The sequence below is a fragment of the Magnolia sinica genome, chromosome 7 (assembly GCF_029962835.1).
Source record: "Magnolia sinica isolate HGM2019 chromosome 7, MsV1, whole genome shotgun sequence".
NCBI classification, from domain to species: domain Eukaryota; kingdom Viridiplantae; phylum Streptophyta; class Magnoliopsida; order Magnoliales; family Magnoliaceae; genus Magnolia; species Magnolia sinica.
Window position 1 is genome coordinate 61140749 of NC_080579.1, and position 6247 is coordinate 61146995.

Sequence of the window (6247 nt, forward strand, 5' to 3'; positions counted from 1 at the left end):
TATGGTATGTATATATTATAATATTATATATATATATATACATACAATACATACATACATATAGATGTATATCTGTACGTATGGATCGCCATGGACGGTGGGCCACATTGATGAATGTGTTTCGTCCATCGTCCATCTGTCTGGACGCTAGTTGCTATTCATAATAATAATAATAATAATCATACTAATAATAATAAATAAAATATATAAATAATAATATAAATATTTTACATATATCTTATGTGGGCCACACCACATGGACCCACATGAAGCATGCGTCTCATCCACTCCATTCGTCAAAATCTCGGGTGGGCCACACCACGTGGTCCTCACCTAGATGTATGTGTTTCATCTACACCGTCTATCCAGATGGTGCCATGCACAGCCCAACGCCCCACCATGGCGCGTGTGTTTCATCCTGCCATCCAAGCCGTTCAGATGGTGGGACCCATCTGCTGACTGACATCAACAAGTTCTGTGGGTCCCATGTGATGTTTATGTAAATCCAAGCCATCTAGATGGTGGGACCCACTGCTGGACTAACGTCAACAAGTTCTATGGGTCCCACGTGTGGTTTGTGTTGGGTCCAAACCGTCCATCCACTATAGGGCCCACGTGATATATTTATTTTCTCCACACTATCTAGATAGTGCTGGACAATGTTTGGATGGTGCTGATTTACATAGACAATGTTTGGATGGTGCGGAATTACATGGGAAATGTTTGGATGGTGCTGATGTACCTGGACAATGTTTGGATAGTGCTGATCATCATTAATGGGCCATGTGCCCCATGGAATGATAGTGTACAGTGATACACATGTTACACCCACAACTATTGAAATGATTTGGTGTGGTCCAAGCCCACTTGAGGACCATTGGTGCGGCCCATTCGTGAGGCCCATCATGATGTATTTTGGCCCATGGGTGGGGTCCACTTGTTTGTATTGTTAGGCCCATGTCGCATAGCCCATTTGATGTATTCGAGGCCCAAATATGTGGCCCATTTGTTGTATATGAGGCCTAAGCAGTGCGGCCCACTTGTTGTATATGAGGCCCATGTATGAGGCCCATGGTGATGTATTTACGGCCCATTTGATGAGGTCCATTACGATAGGCTGAAGACCCATGGGATGAGGCCCATTGTGATGTATCTGAGGCCCATGGGCGCGGCCCATTGAGATGTATCTGAGGCCCATTACGATAGGTTGAAGACACATGGGACGAGGCCCATTGTGATGTATTCGAGGCCCATGGGTGCAACCCATTAAGATGTATCTGAGGCCCATGGGCGAGACCCAATATGATGTATTCAAGGCCCATGGGCGAGGCCCATTGCGATGTATTCGAGGTCCATGGGCATGGCTGTGAGACCCATATCCTATACCATACCATTTCGTAGGCTTCTACGGTCCTTCCAGTCGAATTTTGGTGACCTGCTATGCGTAAATAGCAATTGCACGCACCCCTGAGTCGTATCCCGTATTCCAAAGTCAGCTCAACTCGAAACTTGAACCCTAGCGACCGCGCTGTCGCTGCGGTTCTGATGCCGCGTCTCGCGTACCGGTGCAATACCCACGCTAGGAGTTGTGGGCTTGAAAATAAATTGAGGAAACACCGCAGGCAACGTGTGCACTATTTTCAGGAAGATTCCTGGTTGAGAGAATGAAATCTCTACCCATACCCTCCTCTTTCCACCAAGTCAACCAAGACCTTACCTCTCCCATGCCTTTCATGCCAATAAGGAAATGCTACCCATTCCCCATCTCATCTCATGCCCAAAAAGTCAATTTGCCCCATCCCTCACCCATACACTCCATGTCATCCATCCTTATAACTCTCATCACTCTTTCATTTTCTCTCATTCTCCCAAGCAACTCGAAGAGAAGAATCGTCCATGGCTTCCATGGAGAAGCCATGTGTGGCCCACCTTCCTATCACGCAATCCCAACCCCTAAAATCGATCTTAACTATTGAATCTTATTCCCTTGAAGCTCTACAACGCATTGGTGGAAGAATGAAGAAGAAGATCCTATGGTGGGTGATCTTTATTTCTTTTTTGTGATTTAAGGGCCCACATTTGGTGGGACCCATCTTGATGAATTCTTTGTATTGAGGGGCCCATAGTGGTGGGGCCTCTCCTCCACCCAATTCTTTCCCCTCTCTCTCTCTTTCTCATGTATTATGGATCCTCCCCCCTTTTCATGTATGATCCACACCGTCCCATCCGTAGGGGGCCACCTTGCGGACCATTCTTGGGTGGGCCTGGATGTGGGGAAAACACAAATATCGGCTTGATTAAGAAAAAATTAGGTGGGCCACGTCCCTATGGGACCCACCATGATATTTGTGTTATGACCACACGTCTAGTGTGAGGGCTGGACGCTGGCCAGTGACACCCAACCCCATAGCTCTACTGGCAGGTTGCGTGGAGATACCCCCTTTCAAACACTGTGGTCATGGTATCGATCCCTATGAAGGTGGCTAACAAGGAGGGTGTGTGTTGACATGAGTGTGTACTAACATGGAGGGTGTGTGTTAACATGAGTGTGCCGACATGAGTGTATTGCAAGGGTGTGGGGTCCATGGGACCCATCCACACCATCCATCCAGTTGGCGTGGCCACACCACCATGCAATGTGGTGCCCACCGTCCTTGGACGGTGGGACCCACCCCCTCGTGTGGGGCCCTCCCTAACGCCCAAATCCATTGTTCTACGGGCAGATTGAGTGGAGGTACCTCGTTTCAACGGTGGGCCCCCATAGCTCACGTGGTAGACTGAATGAAAGATACCTCATTCAACGCTGGGATCTTGGTGTCCGTGGGACCCACCCAAGTTTTTGGATGCGGCTGGTACTTTGTTTGACCCTTCATTCAAGTGGGACACCCGCAATGGGTGGGCTGGATTTGTAAACCCCATCTCGGTGGGCCTGATAATGATTATGAATGTTTTCAATAGAGGGTAGCCCTCTTAATTGTTGTATTTGGTGCGGCCCACACAAGTCACGGACTGACTTGATTTTTGAGACCTAGGCCCATGCTAGAATGGTGCATCTGATCGATGGGTTAGATGTTTGGCAAACATCAATGGTGGGGCCCACACAGCTCGACGAGCACGCTGTACCTTTTCCCATATATATATATATATGGTGGGCCCTGCATGGAACCCACCTCTGTTGTGTCTCTGGTTGTGTCAGAGAAGGAAAAAGCAAAAAAAAAGAAAAGAAAAAGGAAAAGAAAAGAGGAGAGGCAGCCACATGTTGCTCTCTCTCTCTCTCTCTCTTTCTCTCTCTTTGAATGTCAGTGGGCTGTAGGCCCCACATGATGTATGTGTTTTGGTACGCCGTCCATCTGTTTCGTTGGTGGGCCCACTGTCATCTGGCGACAGCGAGTTCTGTGGGTCCCACCACTATATATATTATAGTATATATTATATATTATATATTATATATATTTCATATTATATATTTTATAATATGTATATGGTGGTGGGCCCTACGTGGGGCCCACCTTTGCCCTCCTAGTGCAGCCAGTTGCCGTGCAGCAGCCATCTAGCTACTCCTTTATTGAGAGCTGGCCCAACATTAATGTATATTGACACTGCCCACTATTTGAACAGTGGGGTCCACCATGATGTAAGTGTTGTATCCATGCCGTCCAACCAATTGTGAGATCATTTTACAGCATGGAAAGATAGTGGTGAGTCAGATCTCAAGTTCGAGTGGACCCCACCATTTAAATAGTAGACAGTGACATCCACCGTTCAAACTTTTAAGGGCCATGGTAGTTTCCAATTAAGCTGATATTATTTTCACTCCATTTATCCCTATGTTATCTTATGAATAGGTCGGGTCTTAAAATACATAAGGGCGGGCCTGACTTGATATATATGAGGCCCACCGATGCGACCTATTTGATATACATGAAGCCGATGGTGTGACCCATATAATGCAGCCCATGTGAGGTGGCTCACTTAACATATGAGGCCCAGGTGCGAGGCTCGTTATGATATATTTGAGGCCCTGATGTGAGGCCCGTTATGATATATTTGAGGCCCAGGTACGAGGTCCACCTGTTGTGTATTCGAAGCCTGATGACATGTATGTTGGCCCATATGACGAGGCCTATGTGACGTAAATGAGGCCCATCATGATTGTACGTAAGGCCAAGGGCCACTATGCGTATGGCTCTATGTGGACCACTCCTTGGGAGCAATGTTGGTTAGATGTCCACATTGATGAGCAATGATGGTTGGATGTCCACATTGTGACCTTCCCTTAGGCCTTGTTAGACCCATTTCGTTTGCCGATTCCGAACGACGTGACCGATTTTCCATTCTGATTGTCGATTGATTTCGATTATTGTGATCGATTGTCAATTTCGATTGATGTGACCGATTTGCTGATTCAGATTATCGATTGATTACGATTGTCGTGACTAATTACCGACTCTAATTGCCGTGACCGATTTGCCAATTCTGATTATTGATCGATTCTGATTGTCATGATCGATTACCGACTCTGATTGCCGTGACCGATTTGTCGATTCTGATCATCGATCGATTTCGATTGTCGTGACCGATTACCGACTCCGATTGCCATGACCGATTTGCTGATTTTAATTATCGATCGATCCCGATTGTCGTGATCGATTTGTCGATTCTAATTATCGATCCGATTGTCATGACCGATTTGCCGATTCTGATTATCGATCGATTTGATTATCGTGACCGATTTGCTGATTCTGATTATCGATCGATCCAATTGTCATGACCGATTTACCAACTCTTATTATCGATCGATCCCGATTGTCATGGCCGATTTATCGATTCTGATTATCGATTGATTCAATTGTCGTGACCGATTTATCGATTCTGATTAGCGATCGAGGTTGAATATCGTGACCGATTTACCGATTCTGATTATCGATCGATTCAATTATCATGACCGATTTGTCGATTCTGATTAGCGATCGTGGTTGAATATCGTGACCGATTTATCGATTTTGATTATCGATTGATTCAGTTGTCGTGACCGATTTACCGATTCTGATTAGCGATCAAGGTTGAATATCGTGACCGATTTACCGATTCTGATTATCGATCGATCCCGATTGACGAGGCCAAGTATCGAAGCCGATTCTAATTGTCGAGGTCGATTGTATAGGCCGACCCCGATTGTTGAGACCAATTTCGAGTGTCGATTCCAATTGTTGAGACCTATATGATGTATATGCGAACCATAGTTGAGGCCTACTATGATGTATTCATGGCCCATGGGCAAGGCCCATTGTTGTATATTCATGGCCTATGGGCAAGGCCATTGTGATATGTATTAGGCCCACGATGTATGATGCATTTGATGTATTTATGACCTATGTGTAGGGCCCACATGTCATGTATTTGAAGCCCATGAGCAGGGCCCACCTGTTGTGTATATGTGGCCCTTGAGTAAGGCTCATGGTGTTGTATATTAGGTCCTTGTATGAGGCCATGAGTCTACTATATATTAGGCTTTATGTGGGTCATTCCTCGAGGGCAATGTTGGTTAAATGTCCACATTGTCGAGATTGATTGTTGATGCCGATTACGAGTATGTGACAGCATAGCATCATGATACACGCTCATACGCATCATCTGCATGTTTGTTATGAGATGAGGTTGATCATTACATATGTCATTGAGCATGTTGTTATGAGACTCCCTGATAGGCGGAGGTAATCTCACATGAGCACACGGTATGCGCAGGATTGATGCATGACTGAATTGTATGACTCATGCATCTTGCATTATGGTTACTGTACGCCCTAGCAACATCAGGGCCGTATCCTCCACAGGCTTATCGTGGATAGCCAGATGGGATACCGAAAATCTATTCTACATGGGGTGCTATAGATATCCCTGGGTGAAAGTCCTTAAACCCTCTTGGTTCCAGAGGTTGCTCCAACATCTAGACCGAGTGGATGCACGAGCGCATGAGGGCCGTATACCGTTAGGCCGTGTCTCCCACTGTGTCGTGGTCGGTTGGAAGGGGGTACGGCCTTACTTGTCCGAGATGAGGGGGCAATGCTAGGCTGAGTCTGACCAGCTCAAGGAATGGGTCTGCTATCGACGAGCTGGGCCCGATATTGGCAGGCGGATAATGAGGTCTCTTTCACTCACCTTGTTGCGTGCGATGGGGCAGCAACCTGGTTTGGAGTGTAATAGACCCCAGTGATTTCCCAGAGAGTAACTGTACTGATGTGGATTG